The following is a 14,584-nucleotide window of genomic DNA, read 5'->3' as shown; positions in this document are numbered from 1 at the left end:
GAACCTCCAAGGAACTTAGTGAGACCTTCAAGAATCTTAATGAGAATGCCAAAAAAATGGAAAAGGACCAGTCAGAAATTAAACATACACTGACTGAAATTAAAAATAATATACAGAGATCCAACAGCAGACTAGAGGATCCCAAGAATCAAGTCAAAGATTTGAAATACGAAGAAGCAAAAAACACCTATCCAGAAAAGCAAAACAAAAAAAGAATCTAAAAATATGAAGATAGCATAAGGAGCCTCTGGGACAACTTCAAACGTACCAACATCCGAATTATCGGGGTGCCAGAAGAAGAGAGTAAGATACTGAAAGCCTAGTAGAAGAAATCATGACAGAAAACTTCCCCTACCTGATGAAAGAAATAGACTTACAAGTCCAGGAAGTGCAGAGAACCCCAAATAAGAGGAATCCAAAGAGGACCACACCAAGACACATCATCATTAAAAAGCCAAGGGCTAAAGACAAAGAGAGAATCTTAAAAGCAGCAAGAGAAAAACAGTTAGTTACCTACAAGGGATTACCCATAGGGAGTGGACTGACAGTTCTTGAGGGGAAAGAGGAGTGGGGGTGTGGGAAGAGACTGGACAAAAATTGTATACCTATGGATGAGGACAGTGGAGGGTGTAAGGGCATGGGTTGGGGTGGGAACCAGGTGGAGGGGAGCTATGGGGGAAAAAAAGAAGAACATCTGTAATAATCTGAACAATAAAGATTTATTAATTTAAAAAAATAATACCAGATCAAATGAGCTAATCAGCATAAAGTGCTCAGCTAGTTTCTGGCACAGAGTAAGTACTTAATAAGCAGTGATTTTGTTATTATTATGTCCCTCCCAGATTAGACTCCATGTGTTAACATTTTTAAAAAAAAAAATGATCCAAAGATTTGACTGGGCGTGTGCAGCAGGCCCGATGTTGCTCTTTGGAAGGAACTGCTCATGGGATGACCCTTGGCTGGCACCAGAGAAATTGGCTTTTGGAGCACAGCCTACATGTCTGAGTGATAAGAAACCTGCCCGGGGCACTGAATCCTGTACCAGCTTGCCTCGACTGTGCAAACATGATTTATAATGAACACCTGCTTTCCTTCTAGGAGCCCGGAATTTTGGTGGTCATGGCTGGTCGTGCAGGCAAAGTGCCCTCATCACCAACCCATGATAAAAACCCTGCACAGGTCCAGTCGAATCTTTGGATCATTTGTAATTGGGTTTTAGTCTTCGTTCAGGGGGAAATTATTAGAGTTTTTGTTTTGTTGTTATTGTTAATCCTCACTTGATATTTTTTCCATTGATTTTAGAGAGAGAGTGAAAGGGAATGAGGAAGGGAGCGAGGGAGGGAGGGAGAGAGAGAGAGAGAGAGAGAGGAGACACATTGATTGAATGTCTCCCACACGTGCCCTGATGGGCCAGAGATCGAACCTGCAACCCAGGTACATGCCCTTGACCAGGAATCGAGCCCTCGGACCTGCAACCCAGGTACATGCCCTTGACCAGGAATCGAGCCCTCGGACCTGCAACCCAGGTACATGTCCTTGACCAGGAATCGAACCCTGGGCAGAAACAATCACGCTGATGCTGCATTTCAGTGCTGGAGCGGAAAGTGTGCTCTGTGTGGCCCCCCCCCAGGAGGGAGAACTTGGGAAGCCTTGGCCTGGGCTCCTCCGGACTCCATCTGCCGTGTCTTCTCCCCAGGCTGGTCCTGCTGTGTGTCCTTTTGCTGTGATAACCCATTACCATAGGCATAAATAACTGCTTCTGAGTCCTTCAAGTGAGTCATCAAATGTGAAATCCAGAAGCCAGACACTTCACCAAAGAAGATACATGAAGGACAGAAGCACACGAAGCTACACTCGCCACTGTCAGTCTTGCGAGAACCACAGTGAGACGCTACTTCGGACCCACTGGAATGGTTAAAAGCAACCCAGCAATTCCTCTTCTTGGTACCCACCCAACAGAGATGCAAACATGTCCACTCAGACGTGTGCGTGAGTGTTTATAGCAGCATTATTCACTGTAGCCAGAACCTGGGGTCATGCAGATGTCCATCAACGGGTAAATGGAAAAACAGATTCATCCGCACAATGGAATACTAAAAGAGGAACCTAGCGATAGGCACCTGCCCCAATATGAGTGGATCTCAAAATATGCGGGGTGAAAGAAGCCAGACATACAAGATGGCATAGTGTATCATTCCACTAATATGAAATTTCTAGACAAGGCAAAACTATAGAGGCGGAAAGCTGGCCGGTGGTGGCTGAAGGTGGGAGTGAGGATTGACTGCAAGTGGGCACAGGGACCTTGCGGAGGTGACAGGAGTGTTCTGACTAGATTGTGCTGATGGTTGCACGACTGTATACATTTGCTGAAGCTCGTCAAACTATGAACAAAAATAGATAAATGATGTGGTATTTATACCTCATCAAAGGTGTGTGTGTGTGTGTGTGTGTGTGTGTGTGTGTGTGTGTGTGTGAAATCCTCTGGTGCTTCCTTTGCTTGCCCTTGGAGTGAAGACTTGACTCCTCCTGGGGTGGCCTGCTCCACACACCCCCAATCCTCCCACCCTCAAGCCTACCCCCCTCCACCTCCCACCCCCACAGCTCTTGCTCTCTCTGCTCCAGCCACTGCTTTTATCAGTTTCTCACATTCAACCTTCTCTTTCTCATTGGCGCTTTTGCATATGGTTCTCTCCCTTCTTTGGGCTTATTCCCAAGGTTTCTTCAGTTTTCCACCTCAAGTCGCTTCCCCGCCTCTCACTCCCCTCCCCCCCAAGCCCTGTGGGAGTCCTGAGTAAGTCAGACCTGCCCACACCTCTCCTCTTGGACGAGAATTTCATCACTCTTGAAATTATTGATTCAGCGGTGACTCAAAGTTCCCTGAAAGCAAGAATTTGTCTTGATCATTGTTCTCTTCCCCCAATACAATTTCTAGCTCAATAAATACTTCGTGAAATAATATCTGAATAAGCATCTTAATAGTGCTGAGAAGCCCATGATAAACGCGCCTGCTTCACTTTGTATAAATCAGTGTTTTTGAAGTACCGTATTTTTTTCGTGTATAAGACACCCCCATGTATAAGACGCCCCCCACTTTTCCAAACCAAAATTAAGAAATCAATATTTTAAACATTTTGCTGGTTTTCCTCTTAAGGCCTTCTTCTTTTTTGGCATCTTAAGGAGTTGTTCTTCCTGTTTTCTCCACTGCCTGATCATACACTCAGTGGGAAGAGGTCCAAATTGTCTCTCTGCAGCTCTATTTCCATGCTCTTTTGCATAGCTGATTGCATTGTTCGAATTTTGCAGAGTAAGACAATCACCTATTGGTACTTATCTTTTTATTTTCTGACATCTTTATGGGCTCAGAACGCTCAGGTCCCTGTCGCATCTGCACACTCTCCACATCCACCTGCAATTACGGCATCAGCTGATGTCAGTAACAATAAGGCTTGTGATTGGAGGAAGCCTGTGTGACAAAGTATGGGCAGTGACGCACTTGCGTTCTCCCTCCTCAGCTGACTTCCGTGTATAAGACACCTCTCGATTTTCAGTCTAATGATTTTAGAAAAAAATAGTGTCTAATCCTGGAAAAATACGGTCTATTTATACACAGAATCCTTTATTTACGCATACACTTAATATGTGGAACACGGTACTCAAGAGAGTTTAGGAAGTTCTCATCTAAAGATTTTCCTTTTTTTGCTGCTACAAACAATGCTACAATAAACACCCTTAAACATCAGCCCTCACAAACCAGTGCTTTTGTGGGGAAGACTCCCAGAAGTGCATTGCCGGGTCAAATGGCATGTGTATTTTTCATTCTAAATGATGTTACCAGATTGTAGCCCCTAGATTTTTTTTTAAGTAAATTGATTTTTTGTGTGTGTGTGGCAGGGGGGAAAGTAGGGGGATCTCATAGAGCTGTTGGAATTCGCATTTCCTATTCTTTTTCAGAATGTCACTTTCATTATCTTTCATGCAAGCCAAAACAATCTCTTTATTTTAGTAGATAATTTGTGATGAATTTCACTTGCCATAGAGAGACATAGCAATTTGTAAGCAAACATTGTTCCTGGTGTTTGCTGGGCACCTTCAAGGCCTTTTTTTTCCCTTCTCATTTTGATAAACAGGAGCTCCTCAAACTAGCCTAAATAAGAGAGATGGGGGCACCAGGATGTCAGCAATGGGAAGGGCCGAAGGACAGGACACGTTTACAGGGTTCACAAGAAGCTGGAAAGAAAAAAGACTGAATTCCCTCCCCCCTTCCCCTCTCTCTCCTCTTCATCCTCGTCCTCCTCTTTTTCCTCTCTTCCTCTTTCTCCCACCCTCCCTGCCCCCTGTCCCCAGACTGGCTACTATGCTCCTTCACCACTGCTCATCATCTAGTGCCCCTGTGACCTCCCACCACACCCCCTATTGCAGTGTCATAGTTCCAGATTCCCAGGGAGAGACCCATGCCCTGGTCCATGTGGTAGCAACATGTCTCCAAGGGCGACAGGAAGGATGTGATGGGCACTAACAATACTCTAGCACAAGCATGTCAAACTCAAAGGCTAACACGGGCCAAATAAACAAGGTTTAAGTTTATTTGGGCCACAAAAAAACACACAAGCTTCAATTTTTCATAGAAATGTAGGTTTATTTTAAAAAGTATAGTATAAAATTGAACAAGAGCAATGATAAAATTAATGTTTTCTTACATACCGTTATATTGGCTGGGCCGCAAAAATATTCATTGTGGGCCGCAAGTTTGACATGCTTGCTCTAGCACAGTGATGGCGAACCTTCTGAGCTCGGCGTGTCAGCATTTTGAAAAACCCTAACTTAACTCTGGTGCCGTGTCACATATAGAAATTTTTTGATATTTGCAACCATAGTAAAACAAAGACTTATATTTTTGATATTTATTTTATATATTTAAATGCCATTTAACAAAGAAAAATCAACCAAAAAAATGAGTTCACCATCACTACTCTAGCAAGTGCCCACAAAACCAGGAGCAGCCCAGCAGTGTGTCTACCGCTCCTGTTCCTGTTTTGTGTAGGAGGTGGTACAGTGATGGGAAAAGCATGCCCTTAGAGGGAGAAAGGGATGGATGGGCAGGATGGCACCTCCTTCTCTGTTCCTCCCTCCACTGTGGGCAGACAGGCCTGGGCCCAGGGCAGATTGGGCCCACAGGCAACGTTGTAGCATGTGCTTAGGTGAGCATGGGTCTGGGGAGCCTGACTGCATGGAGGAGGCAGAGTGAATGGACTGCAGCTGGACGGGTGAGCTGGTCACTCTCAGCCTGAACCTGCAGAGGAGCCAGGGTCTTCCTTCCCGGGAAGCTACATCGAGCACAGGACATGGGGTGTCGAGCCAGGCGTGGGGTCCCAATCCTCCACAGCTTTGCCTTGACTCACAACCTCTCTGGGAGCCCTAACTTGGCCAAAACTCAACTGGCTTCTCGGGAGAAGGATGGCAAGTCTGTACAAATGGATGTTTGTAAGATGTGGATTTCCCTCTCATCTCAAGGTGTCTCCTTTCTAACCTCCACCCACCCCTGCAGTCAGAACTGGGGACAGCCTCTCCTCTGTGCTCCCACAGCCCAGCCCCCTGCTTGCCCTGTTTCCATGGCTGTCTCCCTGAATGGGTTTAGAATCATGGGTTTTTTAACTTGAAACTATGTGACCTTGAGCCAGTTACTTAATCTCTCCAAACTTCATTGCTTTTATCCATTGAAACGTGATAAGAACACCTACTGCACAATGTGGTTTAAAGATTAAATTAGATAATGTATTCAACATGTTTGTCCAATGAACACTCAAACAATGGCTGGGATCATCTTCATCATCATCTTCATCAGGCTGGGTGTTGTTCTCCTACCTGTTCTAACTCTACCGCGTCTTGTCTGCGGCCACTCCACATCCACTTACCCGTCTGCCAAGGAAAATAAAGGCAGGGGCCTTGGGCCCTGGAGCCCACGTGGAGACAGGCAGGACTTTGGGGACTTGTATCCGTTAACTTTTGCTGTGAAACAAATCACCCCAAACCTTTGTGGCTTAAAACAAGAACCATGTATGTCTCCTCGTGAGTCTAGCACAGCAGTTCTCAACCTGTGGGTCGCGACCCCTTTGGCGGTCGAACAACCCTTTCACAGGAGTCGCCTAAGACCAACCTGCATATCAGATATTTACATTACGATTCATAACAGTAGCAACATTACAGTTATGAAGTAGCAACGAAAATAATTTTATGGTTGGGTCACAACATGAGGAACTGTATTTAAAGGGCCAGAAGGTTGAGAACCACTGGTCTAGCAGTTAGCGAGAAGCTTCTGGGCCAGTATCAGCTGATCTCGGCTGGGCGCATTTCATGTCTGGTGGCTGTCTGTCGGTTGTTGGCTGGGGCCACAGGTGTGACTGGGCCGTGTAGCTCTTATTCATTAGACCAGCCCACACTTGTTCACTTGGTGTAGGTGGCAGGGTCCCAAGAGCACAAAGAGCAAAAGCTGCAAAGGCTTCTGGAGACCTCGCTCAGAACCGGTGCAACATTACTTCCACCACAAATTCTACTTGTCAGAGCAAGTCATGCGGCCAGCTCACAGTCTCGGGGGTGGCAAATATCCCCATCTCATGATGATGAGATAGCCACTTTGGCAGTCTGCCACAGGCCTCAGGAATTTCTCTGCATCCCTCTGTTCCTAGTTATGCCTTGAAGTGAAAACTTGTTTAAAATAAAGATGGCTGGCTGAAACCGGTTTGGCTCAGTGGATAGAGCGTCGGCCTGCGGACTGAAAGGTCCCAGGTTCGATTCCGGTCGAGGGCATGTACCTGGGTTGCGGGTACATCCCCAGTGGGAGATGTGCGGGAGGCAGCTGATCGATGTTTCTCTCTCATCGATGTTTCTAGCTCTCTATCTCTCTCCCTTCCTCTCTGTAAAAAATCAATAAAATATATTTTAAAAAAATAAATAAAATAAAGATGGCTGGATGGTTGGAAGGATGGTCCGAAGGATGGCTGGTTGGGTGGGCAGTGCTGTGCATGAATGAGTGGGCAGATGGGTGATGGGTAGGCGGTAGGGTGCATTCTGTGGCGGTGCATTAGATGGGTGAATACAAGGAGATTGTTTAGATGGAGGTGGATTTGTGAATGGGTGGGCAGATAACTTTCACATCCTCCTTTCATCGCTAGAGCCCAGGGCTGTGGTGGTTAAGAACAAGACAGTTGTGCTCATCATCGTACAGCCCTTGCGATCTGCTGGCAGTGGAATGAGCCACCTTGCTGCCCACTGCACCCCCACGCTAGGCTCCGTCCCTCTGGGCTCTTGCACAGACGCTCATCCCCAAGACAGGACTGCATGTCTCTCCTTCCCTCCTTTGGTGACACTCCTGTACTTCAACCTTTTAGCAGTCCCTCATTTCCGACAGGATAGAGTCCAGGCAGCTAGTTATAGCATATCAGGCTGCCCATGGCCTGGCCACACTCATCTCCTCAACATTTTCTCCCACTGTGGCAGAACATGCCATTCTTCCTGGTCCCCGCCCCCCACTGCTCCCCTCAGATAATCCAATGCTATAGCCACATTGGATTATGCCACTTTCCCTGATTATCCCACAGCCTTTCCTACTCCTCCCTGCTCTTGCATGTGCCATTCCCTCCTGGGAGCACCCTCTCCACCCTCAGCCAGGCGAGCACCTACTCATCCTTCGAAGCCTTGTCCCTGTGCTCAACCACCACCTTGTCCTTGAAGTACAAACCTCGATTTATGGAAGGAATCTAAAGCACAGTCACTGGCCACAAAGCACCCACAGTCCTGTTGAGGGGGGAAGCAGGCATGCACGAGCACACATACCCAGAAAGAGCTCAGTGCACCCCATGTGGTGTGAGCAACACAACATGATTGTGGAGTTCATGGCTCTCGGAACTCAGCAGAGATCATGGTGAAGATGGAACATGAGGCTGTGATGGGTGAAGAGGAGAAGGGGCAGGATACTTGGGCCTAGTATCTATAGGAGCTTGGCTAAGAGGGCATAAAAGACCAAGCCACCAGCATGGGAGGGTGACTGAAAGGGAACGGAGCATAGAGCTGGGAACAGATGTTGGGATCAGATGGTCAAGGGCCTCAAATGACAAGGAAGAGAAAGAAACTAGAATTTATTGAGGATGTATGTGCCAGACCCCTTGAAACTACCCTACGAGATGATGGTTTAGAGACATTAAGTGACTTACTCCAAATCACACAGCCAGGAGATGGTAGGCCTGAGGTTCAAAACCGGTCTGACTCTGTAACCCAGCTGTGTATATATCACTGGGCTCTATCAATCCAGAGGGTAGGGAAGAGGAGGAAGCAAGGTCACAGGTGAGTAGGGTCTTTACAAAGATGATTCTAATGCTAGTTGGAGTGTGTTCTCTGTCAATGAATCCATGAGCTCCTGGCCTATTTTCTCCCTTTTTGGAAGCACAAACTCCCCCATCAGCTGACTAAAAAGCATGTTCACTCTGGACTGCTTCTAAGGAGACAGAACATGGACTGAAGCCTTGAGGCCAGGCCTGAACAGGGGCTCTTGGCCCACCCTACCCCTGCAATCCTCCCTCTGAGGCCACCTCCCCTCCTCAGGGGTCAGCATGAGCCCTGATCTGTATTCACTCTCAGGTCTCAGGAAGTCCTCAGAGGGCTGGGCCACGTGCTTCCTGGAAATCAATGTGTTTGACCAGCTGCTTCCCTTTCATCTCTTCATTGTGTAGTTCTGCCCCAAGAATGCCAAAACATTGCTCGGGCAAAATTTGTTCTTTGTAAAGCTGGCTGGAGCCTCACTAAGGTACATTAATCTTTAACTGTTTATAGATTTTTCTGCTTAGAATATATGCCCTATGCTTTCTTTTCACCTGGGGATTCGAACTCTGCTTCCATATTGTTGATGACTTAGGAGACTTATTTTCTCTCTGGGATTTTCTTCTGTGGGCTTATTTATCAGATCCAGCATGCAAGATCCCCATAGATCTTTGCCTTCTTCAGGAGACAAGTGGTGGTTAAGATCTTGGACTTTAGGGTCAGACAGAGCCAGACACAAATTCAGTCCCCAGCCCGGCACACTCCATCTATATGACCTCTTTAAACCACATTCTCTTCCGAAGATGAAGACCCAACGGAATCATATCTTACCCAGGATTCTATAATCAGCACAAAACTCATATGTGGTCACAACATTACTTCTGAAAAGTTCTTAACTCTATGCTCAGACTCTTGCCTCCTCACTGCACTCCTCCATCCCTCAGCCCTTTCCACCCTCCCTCCTCTCCTGAGGGTAGCTGCCTGCTCTCTCCCTGTCCACTAAGTCAGCCTTCAGGGCCACCTCCAATCCTTCCTGCCTCTCAACACTTTTGATTAGCCAAGTCATCCCAGGATAAAGTACATGAAACACAATCTTCTTTAAAAAACATATATATTTTTATTCATTTCAGAGAGAAAGGAAAAGAGAGATAGAAACACCAATGATGAGAGGAAATCATTGATCGTCTGCCTTCTGCACATCCCACACTAGGGATCAAGCCCACAACCCAGGCATATGCCCTGATCGGGAATTGAACAGTGACCTCCTGGTTCATAGGTCGACACTCAACCACAGAGCCACACCGGCTGGGCTACAATCTTTCTTGAAATGTGGGAAAGTTGTGACTATATATAATTCATATTTTTAAATTTATTATTGCTGGCCAAAAATATATTTTAAGAGTCTCATCAAAGTGAAAACACAAAATTGATAATGGTGGTGTTGGATAATTTTTTTAATGAGCCTTTATCTTTTAGAGATACTTCTTGAAATGTTTCCAGATGAAATGATACAATGTCTGGTATTTGCCTTAAAATAATTTTGGAAATGGGAACAGATGGGAAAATAGAGGAAACAAGATTGGCCATGGATTAATAATTGCTGAAGCTGGTGATGAATCCATGGAACTTCAATATATAATTCTATGTTTATATAGGTTTAAATTTTCCCATAATGAAATAGTTAAGGAAGCAAAAAAGAGTGAGCGAAGCGGTGTGCAGGAGGCAGCCAACAATTGATGTCTCACTCTCACTTCAATGTTTCTCTCTCTCTTCCTCTCCCATCTCTCTAAATATCAATTGTTCAAAATCGTAAAAAAAAAAAAAAAAAGTGAGAGAAGAAAGGATGGGAGGGAAGGAAAGGAAAGAATGAAAAGGAAACCCTTCCCATGCAGTGTGCCACAATTTGTAGAAACAATTGCCATGTATGGATGGCAGGTGACTGACGTACATTTTCTAGACAGAAAAAATTCCTAGGCCACACCACATCCAACCCCCTCCTTCTCCCCTCCTTCTCCCCCCGGCCCCACACACACCAAAGTGGATTTAAGATTCTGGGGCTTGTGGACATAGTGTGTCATTTGCACATTTGCATCATCAAAGGCAAGTGTCCTCAGTAGACCTTGGTGCCCCTCATTCCCTGTGGTCTCTTGACCAGCCCTCTCCCTCCCTGACATGGTGGACACAGTAAGGAAGCTTGTTGGGTCACACTTGTCCTTTAAGTCATTAACCTCACAGATGGCTCCGTGACAACTCAGGACTGGAGCAGGGCTGCTCCCCAGAGTCATGTTTGCACACAGGAAAGGAGAAGATTTTACAAGTCTCCAAAATAAATGAGCCCTTGAGAAGAGAAGCAAGGATGTGGTACCAGATGAAGGTTTTCTTCATAAGCACAAACCAAGAGCACAAGGCCACCTGTCACCTGCTAGGGGTCTCTGGGTGTGGGAGGCCAACAAAGAGGGCGGGGAAGAGACTCCTGACCCAGCATTTTGTGAGGAGCATTTTTGAGGGGGAGGGGGTTGCAGGGGTTGGGAAGGTTGGAGCCTCAGGGTCTGCCTCTGGGTTCTCTGTCACAGCCCCATTGGCCTGGGGAAGCTCCTGCAGGCCCAGCCACTGGGACCCTGAGCGAACTGCTTGACCTCTCAACAATGTAGGTAGGACCACCCATCTCACAAGGAGCCTGTAAGATCAGGGCCAATCCAATCGCGGGATTTCATGGAGCTGGTCCCCTCAGCTCTAATTTATCCCCATGGATCTGCTAAATAAAGAGCCAGCACATTTCCTTCCTGCTCCTCTGAGCTGTCCCCCAGAAGCCCCTGGGGGTCCTTGGCTTTGTCCTGCCTTCCCTCCCCCACAACCCAGAATTGTTCTTTGTGCCTCTCAGGGTAGGTTCCCACTGGCTGGATCCCTTCCTTGTGGTCTTGGTAGGGCTTTGGGACTAATCCTGGATCTCATATCTCTGCTGCTCTTTTTAAAGGAAAGAGCCCATTAGGATGTCCTAGAACAGTAGTCAGCAAACTCATTAGTCAACAGAGCCAAATATCAACAGTACAAGGATTGAAATTTCTTTTGAGAGCCAAATTTTTTAAACTTAAACTATAGAGGTAGGTACATTGTTATTAACTTAATTAGGGTCCTCCTAAGCTGGCCTTTGCTAAAAACGTCCTCAATCTGATTGAGGTACGTTCGCTGAGGTCGACCCCTTCCAACTCTCTGGCTCACTCAACTCGTGCATGAATCGTGCTGCATATCCCGTGGCCTGCCTGCGCATCTCCCGTCTCCCGAACAACTGACACCCCCCACTTCTTCTAACTCCACTTCTTCAAAATAGACTCACCCAGGCCAAAAACCGACTTCTGCGCATGGGCCACAAAGTTTCAATCGCTGTACATGCGCACCCGCACATGGTATTTTGTGGAAGAGCCGCACTCAAGGGGCCAAAGAGCCACATGTGGCTCGCGAGCCGCGGTTTGCCGACCACTGTCCTAGGATATCTCTCTCTCTGTTTCTCTCTCTTCTCTCTCTATTCTCTCTCTTCTCCTCTCTCTCTCTCTCTCTCTCTCTCTCTCCCTCCCCACCCCCCCAATCCTTAACAGCTCTGCCCCCTGTATTGCTTTGTTCACCTATCTCTCCCCTCCCCTGACCTGTCCTCCCTCCTGACTTCTCTGATCCTGGCTGTGCTCACCGCCTCACTAATTGCCAACCCCACACAGATCCCCTCTCTCTTCTTTACACACTGTCCTCGGTTGCTCTCTTCTCTTAACACATCCCAGGTGATCACCCAGACAGAAAGCAGCTCCAAAAACTACTGCTTAATGGATTAACCTGAGCATGACGGAGTGGCTGAGCAAGGATAACCGTGATGATACCTAATGCTTCCACCCTTCCGCAGGGCACTCCCACTTCAACTCATTGGAACGATCTCAGGGCCCCTGAAGGGGGCACAGGCCAGCACCCTTCTCTCCTTGCCTCTTCCCTCACTTTTAAGGCTCCTCAAATAGCACTGTTTCTGGAGCAGGACTCTGTGCCGTGCCCTTTATATCCCCTTTCTCCTTTGCTTCTCGGAGTGTCCCCATTTTACAGATGGGGGAACTGAGGCACAGAGGGATAACCAACTTACCCAGGGTCACTCAGGTGGACAGTGACAGACAACTTCCAACCCAGCATCCTGCCTCTAATGCCTGCCCTCACCACCAGCCCCAGCTGCAAGAAGCAGCACAGCCAGCACCAGGGCGAGCCCTCCTGGGAGGAGACCTGAAGGGCAGGAGTATACTGACCTTCCGGGGGACTAAACATAAGGCAGACAGGAGCGGGCAAACCCCCCTGAATTAAGTGCCATGAGCCAGCTGGCCAGTTGGGCACAGTGAGGTCAGGTGAGTAGGAGAGGTCCCAACAGGGCAGAGTAGGGAGGAGCAGCCAGATCTTGATTCTTTGGGATGGACCTGGGAGGATGGGGATGGTGAGGAGAGGCAGGCTTCTGCCTAGAGTGTTAAGGGACTGCTCTGGGCATGGCAGAGGGCTGGCACTGGCAGAGCCCGCTGTGTGCCAGGCACTGTGCTGGACATTGGGCATGAACCACTTCAGCAGACTCAGCACAAATGGAGAAGGTTGGGGAGGGGGAGGAGTCCAGTCAGCTCAGTGGATGGTGCAGGGGAACAGGGAAAGGAGTTTGGACTAGTTGAGGTGACTAAGGAATGACCAGTTCACTGTTTAAGCCTTTGGCTGCACCTCCATCCCAGTGAGTCAAGCCAACAGGGAAGCCCAGCTAGTCCTGGTTAGAGGCCCTAGAGAATCTAGGCCAAGCCAGGACCCACCCAACCACCTCCCTGAGCTGAAGGGGTTTCTTCTTGCACATTTAGGCTGGGCAGGGCCAGGATTGGCTGTCCCATCACCTGGCTGTCCCCCTGAGATGAGCTCTGGGCTGGCTAGGGAGGGACATGGAGCCAGGGCCTGTGGGAACCACTGGTGGCCTGAGCACCCCTAGCCAGGTGAGAAGAGAGGGGAGACCGCCTTGAGGAAGGGAGGACTGGTCTGAGGAGGGTACAGCTGTCAGAACAGTGGGTCTCAACCAGGGGTGATCTCCTCCCACACGCATCCCTCCCCCCTGGCATTTCACACTGTCTGGAGACATCTTTGTGGGAGGTGCCCCTGGGATCTAGCTAGGAATGCTGCTAAACATCCCCCAATACAACCCCCGCCCCAACAAAGAATGACGTGGCCCAAGATGGCAACAGTGCCAAGGTGGACACCCTGGTGCAGAGTAAGGCGGGTAAGGGGCTGAACTCCAAGCCGCTCCCTCAGATGAAGTGACCCTGCCCTTAAGAGGAGGCATCCTTTCCTAATGCAGCCTGATGCATGTGGAGACTAAATGGTGTGTGTGCGGGGGCGGGGGCGGGGGAGAGGCGGTTGGAAGGGAGCCACTGTCAGGAAAAGAGAATGTATCTGCTGTCACCTAGGCTATGATTTGTGCAAAAAGCAATTTCAAAGAGATATTTAGTCTTTAATAGAGGGTCAAAAAGTCAGCCCACATGATGATGTCACCTCCTTGTTGGCACAGAGAGAGGCTTGAAAGCACTGTGCCAAGCACTCCAGGTGGGAAATGAGGTGTGATCAAAGATCTTCATTGCAAAGGATGAGAAACAACATAAATGCCCATGGATGGGGACAAGCTGTATACAGTGGACTATCCTGCAGAAGGAGGACACTGTCTATGTACAGATATGGAAATGTCTCCAGAACATATAAAGCAGAATATAAAAAAGTGTGCAGAACTCGGGTGTGCGGTGCTGCCATTAGGTGACGGGGGAATAAGACCATCAGTGTATTAATAACTGCTTACATTTGCATAAAGAGTGGATCTCAAACTTGTGCATCGGAACCTCCCAGAGGGCCTGAATGTGGAGAGTGGCCCACTTTTCTCTCCCAGAGTAGAACTGCCCAGCTTTCCCTGACCCTGACTGGGTGCCCACCGGCCTGGCCACCGGCGCAGCGCTTTAGACAAAGGCCTATAAAGTGGCCTCTTCCATTAATGGCTCCAGCAACCCAGAGAGACTGTTTCCCAACCGTCAGTGGCCGCCGAATGTGAGACGTTCATGGATTTTGAAGGAATCCTGCAGGAACCGAAGAGTTGGGGCCAATGAAGCAACATGGCCCCCGCCCGCGCCCCCATTTCTTCCCTCGTAGATGAGCGAACTGTGCTGCCCACCGGCCGGGTCGCTTCGGTAGCCGCTGCCCCGGCAGAGCCAAGAGCCGCCCCCACCCGCTCCGCGGCCGCCCG

This window comes from Myotis davidii, unplaced genomic scaffold, assembly GCF_000327345.1.
Source record: "Myotis davidii unplaced genomic scaffold, ASM32734v1 scaffold415, whole genome shotgun sequence".
Taxonomy (NCBI): Eukaryota; Metazoa; Chordata; class Mammalia; order Chiroptera; family Vespertilionidae; genus Myotis; species Myotis davidii.
Note: the sequence above shows the minus strand (reverse complement) of the source record.